The sequence below is a fragment of the Suncus etruscus genome, chromosome 7, assembly GCF_024139225.1.
Source record: "Suncus etruscus isolate mSunEtr1 chromosome 7, mSunEtr1.pri.cur, whole genome shotgun sequence".
Classification (NCBI taxonomy): domain Eukaryota; kingdom Metazoa; phylum Chordata; class Mammalia; order Eulipotyphla; family Soricidae; genus Suncus; species Suncus etruscus.
This window is the reverse complement of record NC_064854.1, coordinates 33,797,513-33,819,387: the sequence shown is the minus strand read 5'-3', so window position 1 is coordinate 33,819,387 and position 21,875 is coordinate 33,797,513. Positions and strand designations below refer to the sequence as shown.

The window sequence follows — 21,875 nt, the reverse complement described above, 5'->3', positions numbered from 1 at the left end:
AACATGGAAGTGATGAAGAAGAAAGTGTGTTCCGAAAATAATCTTTATGGAACAAAGGGTATATATACAAATGGGTTGTGTTAGCAATTCGAACCCCTATAAATGGATAAAGGTGTTACTACTATTTGAACCTAGAAACATACTCAAAATGATGAGAAATTTTCACAAGTCTTTGCAATTTCCTCTAAGGTTTTTTTCTTTAAAACCACCTAGACATTAAAGATGGAAATAATTTGTTTGTGAAAGAAGAACGTGCTTTCACTGCCTGCTGTGAGTAACTTGTGTTTTCTTCCAATGCTGTGAGAACCAAGTGTAGAAAAAAAAAAGTGCCAAGTGCTGAAAGGTTTCAGTTTTTTTAAAAAATGATGAGGAAGTTTTTTTTAAGACACACAGATGTTGGGTTTACATAAATAATCAACCCAAACATGTTTCTACCATATAATTTTCTTGCCAAGCATAGAACATGTTTTTCTTTTTCCCGGAAACTCAAATGCCAGATGTACATGATGATAATTTTTCTTTTCAGCAGTCAAGTGGATAATTCTGGGGTCAGAAAAATAGAGAGGTTCCCAATTGTGCATCCCTTCTAACAAATTGGTCCTTGGTTCTTCATGACAAACAGGGATTGATGTGGAGAGAGAAGACAAAAATCTGGAAAGGAAATAAGTTCTCTTGCATTGATTGTATCATGGTATATAACTAGGGATCTGAGTTCAAACCCAGAATCCACTACTTGTTCATTTGAGTTACTTAACCAAGTTAAGCTTTCCCTTTTAAGAAGGGGCAAAAAGGATTGGATAATGATTTGCTGATTATGCAAATATGGAACTTAATTTTGTTATTTTTGTTTTTAGACCACACCGGGCAATGCCTTTTAAGACTGTGCATGCCAGTTTGGCTGTCACATGGTTAGTTCAGGATGCTGGAGTAGGGAGACAACTCAAGGGGCAGAACACATACCTAGTAACTTGTAGCCCTGAGTTCAATCCCCAATCCTAGAATATAGATAGGGTTCCTCAAACTTTAGAAAGGGAGCTAGTTCACTGTCCCTCAGGATGCTGGAGTCGGACTATAGTTTTAAAAAGAAGTATGAACAAATTCCTATGCACAATGTACATATTTTATTTTGAAGTTCAGGTCTGCTTTTGGTGAGCCCTAGCTTGAGGATCCCTTCCTGAGACTGAGAGGAGGAGTTTAGAGAGAGAAAGAGGGGAGTTGGAGAGTGCGATGCACACCCCACACATGCGCATGCGCATTTCGGGCCGGATGAGTCGGCTGCTAAGCAGAACAGGCAGCAGCAGAAAAAACACCTGATGGATTGGATAAATGTCCACCTTGGCAACCCCTTACTTTGGGGACCCTGAAATAGGATATATTTTGGGGCAAAACCTTTTTAAAGTAATCCAGGAATCTACTAGTAGAATCAGCCTATCCCACTCATCTCATTCTCTATCTTTATCCCTGTTACACAGGAACGTGCTTGCAAAGATCTCTCCAGATTGCCAACTCCCTGAGAGCAGGACACACACCCTATATTTCCAATATAAAAAATACACACACACATACACACACACACTCAAGGTGAAAAAATGTTTGCTCAACCAAAGAATGAATGGACAAATTTTATAGCTACCAACCATCATTTTATTTTTGGCCCCTGGCAATGCTCTTGGCTCTACACTCAAGAATTACTCCTGGCAGTGCTTGGGGGGCTTTATGGGATTTCCTAATACCCCACTACCAACAACAACAACAGCTTGCAGTGGTGTTCATCAGTTGGGGACTCTATAGTGCCCAAACTTTCAGGACCAAAATAGTTTTTCCTCAATGAGAGCCACTCTGTCGGGGATCTCCTAAGTCTTTGAGCAGGCTTTCACAGCCAAAATTCTCTATGAGGAAATACTCTCATTGAGGCTTTGGAACAAAAGGCTTCGGCACTGTCTCAATACCACTAGTTTTCCTAACTAACATACAAGCCAGACTGGCCACAAAGCACCAACTCAACTCTCTTTCAGAGTTTCTCCAAAAATGTAATTTTGGGCAGGGAAAAAATAAGTAAACATTCATTCTGCTCTGTGTTTTGACAATTTCCATTTTCATAAGAAAAGTATCTAAAAGGAGCTTGGGTTTCACCAACTTTCCAGGTAAAGCCATGCCAGAGGAAAGCCAAAGTCAACTTCAAACTGTGTTTTCCCAACCCAAGTTCAGGCCGTCGCAATGCCCTGAAATGACCAGTTTCAAAAATGAGTTTTTCCATGTGTCAGTTCCACTGGACCATCTTCCAAAGCAAAATTACTTCGAGAAAAACCCTGAGTGGCCAGACAGAATCTGGGAGTTAAGATAGTTGCTGTGTATACAGTCAACACTGGTTCAATCCCTGACACCTGGTATTGTTCCTGGAGCAAATAGTGACCACCAAAAACAGAGCCAGGATTAAGATTCAAGCATCATACTGGATATGATTCAAAAACAAGAAAAGGAACAAACTCTGAACATGTATCTAAAGTAGTGATCATGCTATGTGGAGGGGACAGACCCACAGAATGGGCTCAGGACAAAGGCAAAGGGTGATGTCCTGGGGAAGAAAAGTTAAGGGAGAAAGAACAGACCTATTGTCTGATACCCAAAGTGGGGATGAAGAGGCAGCTAGAGCAGAAAATCCAAGTGTAACAGACCCACAGGGAAGAGCCTGGGAAAGCACAGACACAAAGGGGCATACTCAGCATCCCATCAGCCAGAGGAGGAATTGATGGCAGAAGCAACTAGAAAGAACATGAGTGGGGCAAACTTACCTCATGTCAAAGAGCAGGCTAGGGGTAGAGGGGAGGCAATTGAACACCAATGACAGCTGGAGATAAGGGTATCCCAGGCAAAGTGTCCCTAAGACACTTGAAACCTGGGGCTGCCAGGAGGTGGCCAGGCAGCAACAGACCAGGAGCAGGAGGAGGGCAGCATGTCAAAGGGAAACAAAAGGTTCCAGAATGCAGAGAAGGAGCTGCCAAAGTTGAAGAGTGGGGTGTGGGGATGGGCAGGGGGTGGCTGTGGGGAGGAAGATTGCAGCTGCACAAAAAATATTCCAGAAGTTCAGAGTAAAGGCAGGAGCCTGGGAAGAGGCACAACCAAAGCTCTTCCCTGCTTTTCTCTGCAGGGTGATAGCTGGTGCTTCTGATCTCTGTGGAGTGTGATGGGCCTGGGCCACATGAGCACCAAGCACCAAACCTGCTGAGCTGGCTCCCGTTTCTAGTGGTGTCATGATGAAGAGGGTTAATTGTTTTGTTGTGTCTATGGCGTTAGGGATAGATCTTAGAACTTCCCGTATGAGAAACATGTGTTCGACTGCTGAGCCACCTCCCTGGGAGAAAAGGTGGCGCTGAACAGTTCTCGGGCTTCTAGCAAGAATCAAGCAGCACTGATAGGAACACAAGTCAGAGCAGTCTAGGTCCTCTTTTGAAAGACACTGGGCAGAGTGGAGAGGAAAAATCCCATAAGCATGGTTGGGCATGTCAATGTGTGTCTCTTAACAGAAGAGATACCAGGTCTAGTAGACATGATTGTTGAGTGTTTGTGTGTGTGTGTGTGTGTATGTGTGTGTGTGTGTGTGTGTGTGTGTGTACACTAGGCTTCAGAGATAATAGACCCAATAGCCATGGTTGGGCATGATGTGCGTGCACAAATATTGGAAAAGACAGTTCTATGTCAGAAAGCTCAAAGTTTCACTTGAGAGATGAAACTCAAAAATAAGAGAACAATTACATCATGCAAAGAAGTGTAAAAAGACAGTTATCCTAGTGCAATAGGACAGTTACTACTGTCTTCGCAAACAAAGAATCTGGAAGAAGGGAGTCAGCCTCTAGCTTGGTAGTAGTTGATCTTGGTTGTAGTAGTTGATCCTTCCAAGACTTTTTTCAGTCAAAGTGTTGAGTTTCAAATCAGGAGACTTTACATCTCACTGTAGCTGAAGATCCTCAAATTGGAGGGTCTCAGTTTCCCCTTCCCAGCCCTCAAGTTCTGAGAAGTCAACAGAGTTCTTGAGCTTTTCAGATAAAAATGGAAGTAGAAGCAACTGAAAGTCCAGCCAATGTAATCTAGTATGGCTGTGAGAAAGGGATGGGGTCAAAGATACATGAATGTGTCAACAGAGTCCAGAGGAAGATTAAAGGGCTCAGAATTGTGGGTCTAACTCAGCAGCTCTGAGTTGCACTGGGATCTGAAGCCACAGCAGTTTCCAGAATAAGAGCCCCTGCGTTAAAGATGAAATTGAGTCAGAGGGTTTTATCCTTGTCCATGTGATTATGGTTTATTTTATAACCTCTTGCAGAACAAAAGGATTGAAGTTGTCTGAATCTCAATAAATGATTGCAATTTATGCTAAAGCTGCTTGAGGGTAATTTTCTTAGCTCTGTATACAGCCAACGGGAGTCAAAATGCCTAGAGTAATGGGTACTGTTGGAGTGTGGTGTTTGTGGGGTGGTTAGAGAGAGGCAGGTATCTGCAGAACAATACAGATCTTCTCTGCAATCCAAATTTAATCAACTAATAATGCTTCTTCTATCTGCTGGGACTCAGATGCTCCTCAATTTTCACTGGCACATGAACTCACTGCTCTGGCTTTTTTTGAGCTGACAGGATTATAACAGTGATGCGATTACATCAAAAAGTGCCTAAAGAGGTCCCTTCAGTAAAACAAACTGCCTCCAGTCGACTTCTCCTCTTGTATTTGTTTGTATCTGTAGTTTCTGAACTGGGAGTCCATCCAGGGTTGGGCCCAAGCCCATATTCATCTTTTATAGGTTCTCCAGGCTCACTGCATTGTAAACACTCCATGTTAAGATTTGCTAAATTAAATCAAATAGCCAAAGCATCTTGGACATGTAATAACTTCTTGGAAACTCAAGTTTTCTCATGGATCTAAGATAAGGAGAAATAGCAGCGTACCTCCCAACGCTAACAAATGCAAAATAACCTGGTCTTCTAAAAACAAACAAGCCATTAGCAGATGCATTTGATCGTATCCCTGTATTTCATGCAATAAAAATTATAACTAAGTCTGATTCATTTAGCAATTAACCTCCACCACCACCACTTTAATGTTAGATCAGGTTCCTTTGTGAATTGATGCAATGTAAATGCAGCCATGAGTTTAAATTTGGGAAAAATATACATGCTATAAATGTGGGAAAACTATAACCAGGGGAGTGGGGGGAAATGTACCTAAAAATGTTGATTTTGAAATTTCTTTTTAAAGCAAACAGACCATATCTAGAATCACAATGACATGACAAATAAGGCAGTTTACAATGGCTATAAATTAAGCAATTAAAACAAAGACAGTGGGATTTTTACCTTCTTTGATTACTGGTACCCTAGCATCTGGCAAGTTCTTTCCCACATGCGAAGAAGTTGTGAACAACTAGAGAATGCAAGATGCTTTTAAACAAGCTGCTCTGTAATCGGAAACAACCACTGCCTGAGCATCTTCTCCACAATGGAAGCAGCAGCCCTGCACGGATCTGGCGCATGCCCCGCAGCTGCTGCTTTCTTCCTAGTCTAGTGCAACAAGTGGGTGGCAATGAACAGAGTCACAAAGTAGGTTCCTCTGTCATTCTGTCTTTTTGGGGGGAAGGGTAACTCCATTTCATATCCAAAGTAAAACCTCCTCAAAACTTACAATGGCAGTCATTTCCTGTACTCAGGTTCCACACATTTCTTTCATTACCCTCACTGTGTGTGTGTGTGTGTGTGTGTGTGTTGTGTTGTGTTGTTTTAATGACAAAAGGTGCCATGTCCTGAGCCTCATAACGAAGTGGTTTAAAAGATAAATGCATGGCTTTGGATGTGATCCCATGCAGAGTGCTTGTTCTGCATATATGAGGCAATTGGATGGATCCCCTACACACACATACACAAACATACATGCACACACCAGAAAACAATGCAAAAACAAAATTAAGATCTATAAAAATTATAAGGGTTTTTATATTCATATATTTCATATAAGGGTTGCCATATTATAAAAAACTATTCCTATAGTCATATTTACTGAATGAGAAAACCTTTCCTTAACACATGTCAGCTAGCAATATTGGCTATTCAACTAGTATTATTTTAATTTTATTCCTTGGGGTGCTGAAACTTAGAGCTTTGGTTCTGAGTAGTTTTATTTTTAAACTGATCTCAGTGTTAAGAGTGTATGCTCATATGTGTGAGGTCTGAGTGTGACCTTTTATCACCAAAAAAAAAAAAATCAAAGTAATCAAGTAAATAAAAGAAAAGCTTGTTGAGCAACTTTCAGATCATAAGAGTTTACTGTATTTGAAAAAATACTTGTATAAAGGTTACCTCAAGTTCTCCTCCCTTCTTTTATCACTTTGGTCGTTCTCCTTTAAACAGAATTCAATTTGGCCATAAATGGTCTCTCTTACCAAGACTGTGATCAGCACAATTTTCACAGAAGATCATTTTTTTTGAGTGTTCAACTTGGCTAATCACTGAGTAAAGAAAATACTTTTCTCCACTTGGGTTTTGACCACTCCCCAAGTTCTGTCATTTCAGCTAAAAGGCTTCAAATTTAAAGAGAAATGACTGGAGGATTGGCTAAAACATGAGTCAGTGGTCTAATTCAGAGGAATGCCCTATAACTCTGGAGTCCCTCAGAAATTCCTTGAAGACTAAGCCAACATTCCCTCACCTTTCTTCACTTCCAAACCAAAACAGAGCAATACATATAGTTAATACTACAGGGCAGTATTAACTAAGAATAACAAGTTCAACAATTTCACCTCTTAAGGAAAGGGAAGAAAGACTCCTAGTAATGCAAATTTAATGCATTGCTAGCTAAAATGTCTTAGTAACCTGGAGCTAGTATATACTAGTTTCTGGGGTCAGTATCTTCTCTGGATGATTAAACTTAATCCTGCCTGTTTGGAATTAGGAGTTCTGACTCTGACAGTTATCTCTGTCCTAAAAGAGGAAAAGTAAGGTTTACTCAGGCTGACCATTCACAACTTTGCTGAATTTTAGAGCTGTGAACTTTGGAAAAAGCATCTGAAGTCTAACATTTGCCTTCTGAGGCCTGTTCTTTTTTTTTTAATATATATTTAAATTATATATATATATTTATTATATATATATATATAATTTTTATTTTGACTGTATTGGCTTACATATGTTTCACAGTAGTATTTTAGGTACATATTAACATTGAATCAGGGGTATTACCATCACCAAAGTTGTCCTTCCTCCACCTCCATTCCCATCATTTCCCCCACCCTCATCCCCTGGGCTGCTAGAATAAGTGGTCCCCTCTGTGTCTAGCTTACTACTTAGTGATCATATATCTGGTTGGTCCTCGTGCCCTCCCTTATTTCCCCCTCTATTTGAGAGGCGGAACTAGATAGTTCAAGTTATGTGGTTTTGTTTAAAGAAGAGAAAAGCGAAGTGGAGTAGAAATCAAATAAGCCGAAAATGGGTGTAGTCCTTCTAGAGGCTCTCAACCTCAGTTTGAGAGAGGACAGGAAAAAAGGAATTGAAATACCACAACAATACAAAAAGAAATATCAAATAAATATCCAATGAGCACTACAGCACTAAAGGCAAGCACCACATAATTGTCTCGGTCCTGAAAGAGAACCATGCTGAGGCCTGTTCTTAATTACCACACCCACTGTCTCCATCACTGGCACCACTCTAGGACATACTAGATCACAAACTGTCATTCTTGAGAGTATGAAATGTAAGGGTCTTCAAAACCCTGGAAAGCAATACATTTTAAGAACATTCAGAGCAGTAGAATAGTTAAGCAATGCCGTGCTTTGGGTTAGGGCATTTGCCTTGCATGCTGCCAACCCAGGTTCAATCCCCAGCACCCCATACGATCCCTTATTAGATTACATTATTTTATCCAAAACAGACGTTCCTCAGCTTCCTGCTTCCCTTTCAGCCATCCCTGTTTATATGTAAAAGGACCACCTAGATAGGATTAGTTCAAGGTAGGTACTTTGTCATTCTCTACCCTTCCCTGCCTGGTTGTGAATTGAACTGGTGAATAAAAAGAGGTAGGTGATAGGCTGGAGACCACAAGACTAAAGCCACCAGATCTTCATGACTTTCTATCATCTGAGTGTCTCAGTTTATTTATTATTTTTCCTATGGCAACCAGGTCCAAACTCATTCGCCTAAGGTTGGATTACAGAGTGGAGCCTTATAGTCCCCCTAGAACCACCAGGAGTGATCTCTGACTGCAGAGCCAGGGGTGAATGCTGAGCATCTCCAGGTGTGCCCCTCCCTCCAAAGAATAATATCAAAGCCTCATTTTATGCTCATAGATGCCTACAGATGTATAGATAAAAAAAGCGTATTTTCGAATTCCCTACAAACTAAATGGAAGGACTTTAAATCATCAGACAATGCTTCAGCATTGCAATTCCTTGTAACAGGGTAAGCAAGAAGGGTTCACTGTGGTGTTTATCTCAAATGCAGGCCCACCCATCTAACAAAAGCCCCGGAAACAAAGGCCCTTTATTTCTGACTTTTTTTGGAGTTGTCAGGCATTTCTAGGGGTTTCCAAACCTCCACTTGGAATTCAGTGTATGCCATGATTCTATTTCAATCAGCAATCCAAGAAAGGGGAAAACAAAAACAAAAAATACTAGTTGGAAATATCTTGGTTCAAGAAATTAGGATAAGCCTGTGGATAGCCTGTGGATCTCCTTAAGAAACTGTTTCTTGGGGACAGGACATTATGGATTTTATGATCCATTCTTTGAATAGATTTCCCTCCCATGACACACCTGTCTCACACCTGCATGTCCCCAGCACCACCTTGATCATTCTGAGGGTCCCCAGCATAGCAAGATCATGAAAGAATCCTTGACTTTCTAGGGCCCAGGACTCCAGGCACTCAAAACATGCCCCTCCTCTCCTGCAAAAAGGGGGAAGTTTCCTCATTTGTAAAACCTATGGACTTTGGAAGAAGCTGAAAGCTGAAAGTTTTGGAAGTACCCATCCTTCCAACGTGTGTTTATGTGTGCAATACTTTTGCAACCACTTCCTGCCCTTCGCTTACTACAGACTAAAAGCCTGGAGACAGATAAGAAAACAAGAGAATTCTATCTACTGACGGGCTGGGGTGTCAGGTTGCACAGCCCAACAGAGGACCGGCCTTTCTCTTTCTGGCCACTTCCAGTCTGGCGTTCAGGTCCCAGCTAACATGCGCAGGACAGACGCGGGTCCCTGTCATTTCCACGACGGCGCTGATGGTTTGTGCGAAGTTTCCACAACCTGAGGTTGCAAAGGAACTCTTCCTTTCCCTCCTGCCGTCCTCTCCCCATTCTGGGGAGCTTCAAACTGCAATCAACTGTCAAGACTTTACAAGAACTGTCATGCCTGCGCCGGAAGCGCTTAACCCCGCACCTGACCCAGATTGCGGCCTGGCCCGGAGCCGCCGAGGCCCCACTCACTCACACACTCCCGGTAATGCAATTACCGCCATCTGGAGCTGCGCTCGAGGCGGAGATGCCGGGGTGCTGCAGCGCGCTGTCACCGGGGACCCAGCCACTCCCTTCCGGGAGTCCGCACGCGCCCCGAGCGCGCAAGGAGGGTGTGCACCGGAGCGGTGGGGCAGAGCGCGCAGCGCGGGGCGCTTCAAACGCCCGGCCCAGGGCGCGCGCGTCACCCGGACACCGGGAGGTCCCAGAGCCACCGATCGGGAGGGGAAATGGCTGATGTCGCAGTTCCGCACGGACACACACACAAACACACACAACACAACACACACACACCCTCCTGGCACCGCCCCTCCCCGTGCGTAACGGGCCTCCGCGCTAACTTCCCGAAACTCCGCGGAGGGAAATCCTGAGCCTGCCCGCATCTCCGGGGCCGAGCGCAACCGGGACGGAAGTGAGTGATTGGAAGCGGGGGGCAGCGTCGCGCCTGTGTGGCTGCCCGGGGACCCCGCGCTGCCCGCTGCACCCTTTCGCCTCCGTGCAAAGCGCAGCGATCGCCCAGTTTGCAGCCTAGCAGTTGCGCCCGAGTTCCCGCCGAGCCACCGCCCCTTCCCCTCTACCCCACCCGGCCAGGGTTCCCTGCAGGCAAAGTCAAGCTAACCCCACTTTTAGTCCCCGGGACTAGAGGAGGCACGCGGCGGGGTGGTGACCCGGTGTCGGCTGGCCCGAGCCCTACGTGGCCGTCCCCTGCCCTGCCCTGTCGGCCACCATGCCAAGTGGACCAACCTCACCTTCCCGGGAACGCAGTCGTCGTCGCTTCCCTCCACTGGGTCAACAGCCACTGGAGGCTTCTCAACAGCCACTCCCTGCCTCAGTTCCCCACCCCAGGAGCTCGGATCACGTCCCTCCACTCCCCTCCTCCTCCCCGATGATTCACAAGGCTCCTTACCTGGAGGCTCCTACGAGTCCCCTCCCCTTCGCTGTCCCGCCCGGCGCTCTGGAGCAAGCGCCCTCTGCCGGGCCACCAGGCTGGAGACCCGTCGCGACAGCGCTAAGAGGTGGGTGGAGAGGGGGGTCAGGCACCCACAGACCCGAGCCGCGACCCCCCCCCGCCTGCTGTCCACTCTGGTCACCTCTTTTCCCCAAGGACGGAACGAGGCCGCCTGCGCGCAGGAACCCTTTGGTGGCAGAGACCAGACCTGTCCCCTTGTCCCTGTAGGGTCGTGCGTCCGGAGGACCAGCCCGTCGGGAAAATGTCCCGAGGAAAACGGGGTGACGCGTGTCGACGCGTCCTGTGCTAAAACTGGACAGGCAATTCCACCGCGCCATGCCCAAGTTTGTACCCAGCGACTCCGGAGAATTAAAGGGACCGAGAGGGAGGGAAGACGGTCCATGTCACACACACAAGCCACACTCCGGGTGCCAGAACTTTGCCAGGCAAAGGTTTATTTTAGTTTATAGGGTGTGTTCCAGGTGCAGACAGTCCCAGGCTGAGGATGGATGGAGCCAAAGGTCCAGTTTCCCCAGCCGGGAGGAGTGGCTAGGTCAGACCGATCCGCTCTTTTCCCGGAGTAAACACACTTTCCAGCAGGTTCTTCTCACCCCTTCCGAACTCCCCAAGCTTCTAAACGAACTTAGCAAGCCGGGGGATCGCGTGGAGAGGAAACCCACCCGTGTTCACGGCCACGCGTCCCACCCCAAGTTTACTCACCTACCCGCACGGTGCGCCCTGCAGCGCTCCAGCTGCGCCAGCTGCCTCTGCCCACCTGCCGAGATCCCGAGGGGTTTAGGGGGGCACACACTCTGGCTACGACGACATAGACCCCAGCACTGGTTGGACTTTCGGACAGGGGGATCCCGGAAAGTCGGCTCGGGCCCCCCACTTCTCCGCAGCGCTGCAAGTTCAGAGACTTGGGCAGGGCCGACCCGGACGGCGCTTCCTTGGCCGAGTGCGGGAGCGCGAGTCCCGCCGAGGCTGCAGGGCGCTGGGTATTAATTGTAGGGCCCCCCGGGTGCCGTCCTCGGGGCGCTCTGAGTGGCTCGGACCGCGGGCCAGACTGGCGTGGCCAGCGTGACCCACCTCCTAGGCGCGTCTCCGCCCTGGCCCGGCCGGGGGCGCGCCCCGGCGCACGCGCTCGGCGGCTCCCCGTTCGCCCAGCTGGTCCCCCAACTCTCCGCTCTCGGGGGCAGAGCTGCGGGCAGGCCCAAGTGGCACCACTTACCCTCGACACCCGAGCGGGCGGCCCCTCCGAGCGTCTGGGGGTGTTTGAGCTCAACCCCGCCAACCCTTTGGTCAATAGAACTCCGGGCGAGTTGTCAAGGAGACCGTCCCTTGTTCGGTCACTAGCTGCTGTGACAAAGTTCCGCCCCCTTCCAAAGGCCCTTTAGGCGCTGCTACAGAGGCTCTGCCCCCTTGGAGCTAGCTGATCAGCTGCCACAGAAGTTGGGTATTGCAGATTGCCGCTGCCTGGGCTCCCTCTCCGCCCCCCCCCACCCCCCCAACCCAGCCCCTGCTTGCTAATTCCTGACGTTTGCCAGAACAAGCCCCAGAACTTGTTTCTGACAGCTTCCCAGGTGATGCTGAGACAGTGAGGCCGAGTCAAGGAGCTAAGGTTTGTCAGTTCTCGGTAGGTTATCTGCAAAGTACAAGATAAAATTAAACTTGTTAAACCCACTCTGTTTGTCTGGAGCACGGTGATGGTTGCACCTGAATTTCCATCTGAAGCCTGAAATATTTTTCTTCCTAGGGATAGTAGACTTTTTTTCTCTGAGTTGGCACCAGACACACAAATATATCTACCTATCCTTGTTAGAAAAACCAAAGGTGAGTACATAAATTTTATGGAGCTTGTTGTGTATGTAAATATTTTAGGGGATTATTATGTTACTGACCCTACCCTGATCAGTGATTGTGCTCTACCCTAGGGTGTGACCTGGCATTCTGCCCCCACTCTAGGGTGGTACCTGATTCTGCTTCCACCATTGGGTGGTACCTGATTCTGGGGGATAAAAACAAGGGTCTGTGGAAGGCGAGAGGCTTTTGGCTGGAACTAATGCTGAGTCTTTGGATTTCAGTCTTGTCCACCTAATAAAGCTAATATTTCCACAAGCCTGACTGCGAGCTGTTTATCCGCCATTTCACCTCAGAACCGTCAGCTGGGCAGGGTGGCAGACGCGTGCTCTGAGCTGGAGGGGAAAGACCTCATCCTCCATCCCTCCATCAGTCAACCTCTTCAGGGGCTGACTTGCAGCAGAGCTGTCATAGTCATGTGCCACTTCTGGGACCTGAGGAGGGTTGAAAACAAAACTCCGATGTTTCCTAAGGGTGCTGCAGGCTGTAAGGCCCAAGACTGTGGGACCTTATGGTGATGGAACCGGTATTGAGGGTCTTGATCCTATCTTTTTGCCACACTTCTTTAATTTGTTTTATTTTGGGGGGGTAGGGTGGGGGGGAGCACACCTGCTGGTGCTTTTCAGGGCTTGCTCCTGCTCTGCTGAGGAATTAATCCTGACTGTTTCAGGGGTTGGAACCTAGGGTGATTGTTCAAGGCAAGGGCCTTAACTGCTGTTCAATATCTCTGGCTCTTGTGTTTTGTTTTGTTACTATAAATGCATCACTCCTATGAGATTGGCACCTTTGGGAGGGGTCCTCATTCCCCTAAATTGTTCTTTTTTTTAGTCCAGTGTTTTATTTATTTATTTTATTAATAATTTTTTTTTACCAAAGTGGATTACAAATATTTTGCAGTAGTATTTTAGGTACATAGTGACATTGAATCAGGCATTCCCAGCACCAACATTGTCCTCCCTCCACCCCTGTTCCCAGCATGCATCCCATCTTGCCCCTCCTTTAAACCCCCTCCTGGGCTGCTAGTATAAGTGGTCCCTTCTATGTCTATCTTGGCTCAAAATATTGCTACTTTTTTGTACTTGGACTGAAGAATTAGGCTAAGGTTGTGGAGAAACACACATAACTCACAGCTTAGATTATTTGAGACTTTTACAGCCGTTAAGACCCTAGTATTGAAGTTCCAGGGTCTAACTCTTCCTGTTCTGACTCCATACCTCCCTTGAGGCTAACCTGTGAACTAAACAGTTCAGAGTTAGAAGTTAAGAGTTAAAAGCTAGACACATTTAAAATTGTCTCAAGAACATCTGGAAAGATTGTCCAGAAGAAAGGTGCTTGCCCTGTGCAAGTAACTGATTCTGGGTCAATCCCTGGGAACTTCTGATCCGCTGAACTCCCTGAGCACAGAGCCAGAAGTAAGCCTTGAGCAACATTGGGTAGATAGGAAGGAGGGAAAGGCAGAAGGGAAAGAAGGAACAGGGAGGGAGGGAGAGAGGGAAGAAGGGAGGGCATAAGAGAGGGAAGAGGGGAAGAAAGGAAGAAAGGGAGGGAGGGAGGGAAGGAAGAAAAGAAAGGAGGGAGGGAGGAAGGAAGGAAGGAAGGAAGGGGGAAGGAGGAAGGAAGGAAGGAGGAAGGGAAAAGGAAGGAAGGAGGGAGGGAGGGAGGAAGGGAGGAAGGAAGGAAGGAAGGAAGGAAGGAAGGAAGGAAGGAAGGAAGGAAGGAAGGAAGGAAGGAAGGAGGAAGGAAGGAAAAATCAACTCAAAAAAACAGCTAGGCTCAGTTAGGGTTCTTGGAAAACTGTAGTCCCCACTCCAATGTCTGTTTGGGTTTTTGTAAATTTGTTTTGTTTTGTTTGAGGGCCTCACCAACAGTGGTTGGTAACTCCTGAATCTACACTCAGGAATTCCTCCTCGCTAGCTTGGAAGCCCATGTGGGATGCTGGGGATTGAACCCAGGGATTGCCTCCTGCAGGCAAGTGCAGAAAATTTTAGGAAATGGAGATTGTGTTGTTGTTGTTTTTGGTACCACACATGCCAGTATTCAAGATTTATGTCTGAGTTCTGTTCAGGGCTTGGGGGAACATAGGAAGTACTGGAGTCCAAAGCCAGGTTGAATTATGTAATGTAAATGCCTTACTTACTGTACTATTTCTCTGGCCCAAGAGGAGTATATTTTAGTAAAATAAAAAAAATACTGAAGTGCATCTTACATAGTAAATTTGCTCATCATAAAAGTTTTATTTCTATTAATTTGTGTGTGTCTCCTCAAAAGAAATAGTGCCCAGAATACAAGAGCCACCCACTGAGTGGGAGAAACTATTCACCCAATACCCATCAGATAAGGGGCTAATCTCCAAAATATACAGAGCACTGACAGAACTTTACAAGAAAAAAACATCTTATCCCATCAAAAAATGGGGAAAAGAAATGAACAGACACTTCGACAAAGAAGAAATACAAATGGCCAAAAGGCACATAAAAAATGCTCATCACTAATGGTCAGGGAGATGCAAATCAAAACAATGATGAGATACCATCTCACACCAAAGAGATTGGCACACATCACAAAGAATGAGAACAATCAGTGCTGGCCGGGATGTGGAGAGACAGAAACTCTTATCCACTGCTGGTGGGAATGCCATCTAGTCCAACCTCTATGGAAAGCAATATGGAGATTCCTCCAAAAACTGGAAATTGAGCTCCCATTTGACCCAGCTATTCCAATCCTAGGGATATACCCTAGGAACACAAGAATACAATACAAAAGTCCTTCCTTAAACCTATATTTATTGCAGCACTATTCACAATAGCCAGGCTCTGGAAGCAACCAAGATGCCCTTCAACAGATGAAATGCTAAAGAAACTGTGGCACATATACACAATGGAATATTATGCAGCCATCAGGAGAGATGAAGTCATGAAATTTTCCTATACATGGATGTACATGGAATCTATCATGCTGAGTGAAATAAGTCAGAGGGAGAGAGAGAGATGCAGAATAGTCTCACTCACCTATGGATTTTAAGAAAAATAAAAGTCATTTTTATAACAATCCTGAGACAATGAGAGGAGGGCTGGAACTTCCAGCTCACTTTATGAAGTTCACAGCAAAGAGTGGTGAGTGCAGTTATAGAAATAACTACACTGAGAACTACCATAACCATGTGAATGAATAAGGGAACTGGAAAGCCTGTCTAGAGGACAGGTGGGGGTGGGGTGGGATGGAGGGAGATTTGGGACATTGGTGGTGGGAATGTTGCACTGGTGAAGGGGGGTGTTCTTTACATGACTGAAACCTAATCACAATCATATTTGTAATAAAGATGTTTAAATAAAGATATTATAAAAAATTGTGTGTGTCCTGTGCCAGGAAACTTCAGGGGTCGGGTCTCTTTGTATTTAGGCCAAGGTTTTTTCTTTCCATGTCCCTCATATTTTGATGGGCCTATGCAAACAACAATTGCCACTCTAACACCATTTTTACTGTGCTCCTTTGACTCTAATCCTTAAAAAGAACCCACTTAAAATTTGAGGTTAACTTAAGCTAATATGCATGTATATGGAAATGTAAAAAAATACTATGCCTGTAATATTTAAGGAGTTATGTAAGTTTTATGGCTTTAGATTGCCTTGTATGCTGTTAAGAAATATTATAATGTGTTACAATCTGGGGACTTGAGGGACAAAGTAATTGTACATGGATTCTGTCTTATTTATCTTAATGTTCTTTGGTTCTTTGGCTGAAATTTCAAAGTTAAGATATCAGCAAGGGGATTTCTGAGAATTATGTTATGGGTGATTGTTCTTCCACTGTAACTTTACTTTGTCCTCTTTCTTTGCATCCTTGTTCTCATAATTAAAAATAAAAAAATTAGAAATATGAAAAAATATTGTGTATGTCTTTAGCTGTTGTACTGTCAAATACATTTCTTCTATAGTCCTGGGGTTAAAAATGTTGGGTCAACACGCTCTTTAGTAGTGCTGAATATGTACTCAATAGAGGACACATATTTATGGGGAGGGCATAGGAAAGGGGTGGCATTAGAGAGGAAACACTGTGGAAAGAGTCTTTAAATTGGGAACATGAGGAATCAGAGACAGTGTTCCATCAGTACCTAGCAGGCATCCCCTACATGCTTTTCTGGGGTGGTGAAAATGAGAGAACATGCACTAGAGGTGCTTGGGGAATTCTCTTGGCTGCAGTCTCTTGCAGAGTAAAAAGAAATGAGATCAGTGACAGAGAAGGGGAGGGCAGCCAGGCCCGTCGCCAGTCATTGCTGGTGTTCCCAGAGGTTTCCAAACACGAACAAGAGGTACAGGCACATGGGACTTCCCAACCCACTTTCCATCACAAATGTTCCAAGATTTCAAAAAGGATGCTATTCAGCTAGCCTTCATGGATCTAAAAGTAGTACTTTGCTTTGTGAGTTTAGAGCTGTGAGAAGCCCAGAATAATCTGCAGAGCTCACAGCAATATGTGTGCTTAAAAAGCAACATCTTCTAAATTCTGGTATTGTGTTAGTCTGGAAAGACTATGAGGAGAGGTGTAGAAAGGAGATAGGAAGATGTGATGAAGGAAAGTACAGAAAGGAGATAGGAAGATGTGACAAAGGAAAGTAAAAAGAGGAGACAGGTAGATGTGACAAAGGAAAGTAACAAGCAACCATATAAAACCACAACCTTGAAAGTTATGCCAAGTTGTTTCAACCATAGTAGATGCCCTTTAACCATCCTAGGTTCATCCCACAAATACTCAGAAGTAGGTTCTAACTCACTGAAGGATAAATTTTAGAATGTATAAAAGGTGGCTGCCATGTGAATAAAGAATATATACTATCACCTGATTTTATTTTATTTTTTTTCACTGCAAAAATCATTCTGAGCTTGCTAGATAAAGAGATTCAAATATTGGGCCATGATCGAGGGATGTGACTCAAACACGGAGAACGTATTTTGCATGCCAGAGCCCCAGTTTTAATCTCTGGTATTGATAAGTCCTCTGAGTATTGCTAAGAGCAACCTTTAAGTCAGGGGTCTCAAACTCAACTTACCTGGGGGCCGCAGGAGGCAAAGTCGGGGTTAGGCAGGGCCGCATAAGGGATTTTGCTTACCGAATATTCACAATAAAAAATCGCATTAGTAAGAAAAGAATCGCAAAAAAATCGCATTAAACATTTGCATACCCTGAACGGAACTGCTTGGGGTATGCGAATGTTTAATGCGATTTTTTTCTTACTAATGCAATTTTTATTGCGATTATTCGGTAAGCGAATAATCGCGAATACTGCCATATTTGAAGTCTGTCCACGGGCCACAAAATGTTAAACGGGCCGCAAACGGCCCGCGGGCCACGAGTTTGAGACCCCTGCTTTAAGTACTCCCATGTGACCTAAAAATAAAGGGAAAAAAAAGTTGGGCAGAAGGATAGCAAAATTCTCAGAGACAAATGAGGAACTAGACAGTTCAGCAACTAAGGTGATTGTCTTACATATAGCCATATGGGTTCAATCCCTGATATTCCATATGGTTCCCTGAACACTTCTAAAAGGAATCTCTGAGTGAAAATACATATAACCCAACACCTTTCCCCAAAGGAACAAATGGGGGGGGGGGTTAGAGATGACCAAAATAACAATATAAAGGAAATTCTGAAAGACATTTTCTCCATTCTTCTAAACAGAAATATACTTGGCCATGAATATTGTTCTAGAATTATGTTTTGAATTTGGAAGATGGTCAAAATCTGAAAGAAATCAGACTGTAGCAAGCATGAGTTTTAACAAGAACTTTAAAACCTGTTCCAGAATTGGGTGGAGGGACCAGGGGGAGAATCACTGGCCAAAGAAAAATAAATGTGGTTTTGAAAAATTCTTGGAGGCTGAAATAGTCTTTGATATTTATAACACTGGTCATGTCTCAACCATCTAAAAAACTAGATGGTGTCAGTTGAGTTTTTCTCTCCAAGGACAGAAAAGATTCTTTAGCTATAGTTCATCTTCATTCCTTGTTCTGGGTAATTTTATCATCGATAATCTTATCTTTTTATTTTGAGAATTAGCAATAGCTAATAGCTAATAGGCCTCTCTGTTCAACGACATCACTTTCAGGAAAAGTGTGTCAGTAACAGTTTTTGTGAACAGGAATAAATCTGGAGCATTCACACTTTCACTACCAAGGGCAAAGAGCGAAGCATTGTTTTTTCAGCAGCTATCACAGAGATGGCCTTCACCCCATTCAGGTGTGGTCTTCCCCTTTATGCTACTGTCTCAGCAACTACTTTACACAGACTTTTAATCCTATCATTTCATCTTTACTAGGTATTAGTGTGATTTTCTTCTCATGTCTTCTTTTTTGGCAGGTGGCAAGCTTGGGGGGATGCCTGGGATCAAACCTGGGTTGGTCATATGCAAAGCAAATACCCTGCCCTCTGTACTAGCTCCAGCCTTTCTTCTCATGTCTTGCTTAGTACAATTTGGCAGGTCTCTAAAATATTTAATTTTTTTGTTTGTTTTTGGGTCACACCCGGCAGTGCTCAGGGATTACTCCTGGCTCTATGCCCAGAAATCACTCCTGGCAGACTCAGGGGACCATATGGGATGCCAGAATGCAAACCACCGTCCTTCTGCATGCATGGCAAATGCCCCACCTCCATGCTAACTCTCTGGCCCCTATTTTAATTATTTTTGAGAGGGCTAACTAACTCTGGCTGTGCTCAGGGGCTACTCCTAGTGTGCTGCTCTGGGTTCACATCTTCCCTTTAATACCATTTTGACTTACTTACATTTCTGTAGGAACACTCTTCAGCAGGGGAAAACTATAAAACTGAAGATTATACTGACAATGGAAAACAGAGATAGGACAGAATTAGCTTGCTGGATTTGCTCACTGGGGTTCCTGTCACTGTTTGCTCTGTGCTGATGTTTCTTTTGATATCACCAGACCTTTGAGCTGTTAAAATTGGTAGCAATTATCTTTGAGGAATGTGCTAGGGATGAACCACAGCATCCACTGAATTATGGAGCCTTTCCATTGGGGATCAGAGTGTCTGTCAGAAGTTTTCTACAGTCACTGAGTGTTCTTTCAATGTCGGATATTAAAGATATTAAAGGCTCCCTATGAGAAGGAGTTAGCAGTAGCATCTAATAATGTTTCCATTCTTCCTGTAGCAACCTCTTCCAGAACCCTTACTTGATCTCTGTGTACTCCCAGATCACCTGCCGCCTCCTCTTAAAGAACTCCTGTTGGCTCCAGTGTGTCATTCCTCTGAGGATTTTGAGCCAGCCTGTGGGGGCCCAATGCTTTGTTACTTTGGATCAGGTCTTTGACATCTCTGTTTCTTAATTTTTTATTTATAAGCTGATGGTGATAATAATGCCTGATTTTTAGGGATGTTGTGAAAAATTTAAGATATTCCTCAAACATGGTGAGTGATTAATAAATGAAAGTTTTTATCTTGCTTTGTCTTGGTGGGGTAATTTTATTATCAGTGCTACGAGAAGTTGACCACAGTAGCAGTGCTCAGGGATTACTCCTGGCAGTGCTTCAGGTATATCATATGTGGTATTGGAGAGTAAAACCCAATCAAAGACATACAAGGGAAGTGCCTACTCACAGCACTCTTTGACCCCTGCTCTGGTTATTAGAATGAAAAACTTTAGCCATTGTTATTATTATTATATTATTTTTATTAGAAAATCACATATTTGAATGAGGATCCTTTCAGGACCAATGACAATACCATTATTGTCATTGGTTTCTGTCATCTTTATAATTATGATAATAAAAGGAATGAGTTGCTATTATAAACACAAACATGTAAAGTCCGAGGACATCCACTTATATTTTTCCAAAAACCCTTCTCAGGCTGACCTCCACTGCCCAATCTGAAAGAAAATTCACTTTGCTCTGGGTTTTCCTTCAACAATACCAGGACCCCCAATGCTCCCCCCACACCCCCCGAGGTCTGAGTTAGTACTTTGCAACCTGCTATCATTAGAACTCCTCAGGAAACTCCCTCAAGTCTGATCTCTACAATGCTTGGCATCAAGTCCCAAAGGAATCCTCTTGAGTGAGTCTCATGTCTGGACTCAAGCAGATGAGCTGAAATAAGAGGCTCCTAGGGTACCTGCAGGAGCCAAGTGATGGCAGATGCATAGAAATTACTACCACAGAATATAGCACAGCGGTAGGGCATTTGCCTTGTACAAGGCCAACACAGGATGGATCCCAGTTTGATTCCCCTGAGCCTGCCAGGACTGATTTCTGAGTGAAGAGCCAGGAATAACCCCTGAACGCTGCTAGGTGTGACCCAAAAACAAACACACACACACACACACACACACACACACACACACACACACACACACACACACAAAGAAAGAAAGAAATTACCACTGCAGAAAGAAAGAAAACTAGAGACAGCTAGCCTACTAGACAGCTAGTTCTACTGGCATTTCAGAGTCTTGTAAGGTGCATTAATCTGACTATCTACTCATTATTATTGTAAACACACTTGTCTATGGCCTCACAATCACTGTAAATTGAACACTGCCCTCCCTGTCTATGGCCATGCTACTGCATGAGAGAGGGCTGCATGTCCTCTGTGTCATTTCATGTTCTGGTCGCTTCACTCTGAGCTCTGAAATGGTGCAGCACCCACACTGCCTGTAGGAGTGAATGCAGCAGCATTTTGTACCATTTCCTGACCAGCTTTCAAGTCTTATCTCATTCCAAAGCCCATAGGCTGTTGATTAAGCCTGTTTCCTCTGGCAGTATTCTGGGCAACATCTGACTGTGCTACTGCCAGAGATACTAATCCTTCCCTCCTGGTCACCCTTATGAAAACCTAGTATTAGGATACTGCAAAGAAAAGTTTCTTATCTTTTTACCTGTTTATTAAGAGCAGTCCCTTTATTCTGCTTAGGAAAACTAATTTAACTCCACGCTAAGACTTAATTTTTTTAATTAATTAAGGTTTGGGGCCATACTGAGCAGTGCTCAGGGGTTACTCCTGGTTAGGTACTTAGGGTCATTTCTGGGTTGAGCACATGCTGTGTACAAGGCAAACTCCCTATCTGCTGTGCTATATTGCTCCAGCCCAAGACTATTTATATATGATAAGATAAAAACCAAACCAAACAAATAAAAACAAACAAACAAAAAACCCCACCAGTAATTCTCCTTTACAGAATGAGCAAGAACAAGAGAAAGAATGAACCAGGCAGTCTGGGGCTAGCAGAGAATCTTTTCCCACTGGGGCTACTAGATCTAAGAATATGCGTTTGAACTGGATCAACCTTGCAGAAGACGTAAGACAAAGCTTTTAAAGGAACTGAGTGCAGAAAATGAAAGCCAATGCCTCTATCAATTGAAGTGCTTTGAAACCGGGCCGGGCGGTGGCGCTAAAGGTAAGGTGCCTGCCTTGCCTACGCTAGCCTTGGACGGACCGCGGTTCGATCCCCCGGTGTCCCATATGGTCCCCCAAGCCAGGAGCAACTTCTGAGCACATAGCCAGGAGTAACCCCTGAGCGTTACCGGGTGTGGCCCAAAAACAAAAAAAAAAAAAAAAAAAAAAAAAAAAAGAAA

The 21,875-nt window shown here is 44.6% G+C and overlaps 1 protein-coding gene across 1 annotated transcript in view; it reads right to left on the bottom strand.

The window, feature by feature from the left end:
* SVIL (supervillin) overlaps positions 1-10,301 on the bottom strand; it is a 261,406-nt gene extending 251,105 nt beyond the window's left edge. Inside the window, exon 1 of the mRNA XM_049777469.1 lies at positions 10,235-10,301. The gene's annotated coding sequence lies outside the window, so the exon portion shown is untranslated. The remainder of the gene's footprint in view (positions 1-10,234) is intronic.
* Between the last annotated feature and the right edge of the window lie 11,574 nt (positions 10,302-21,875).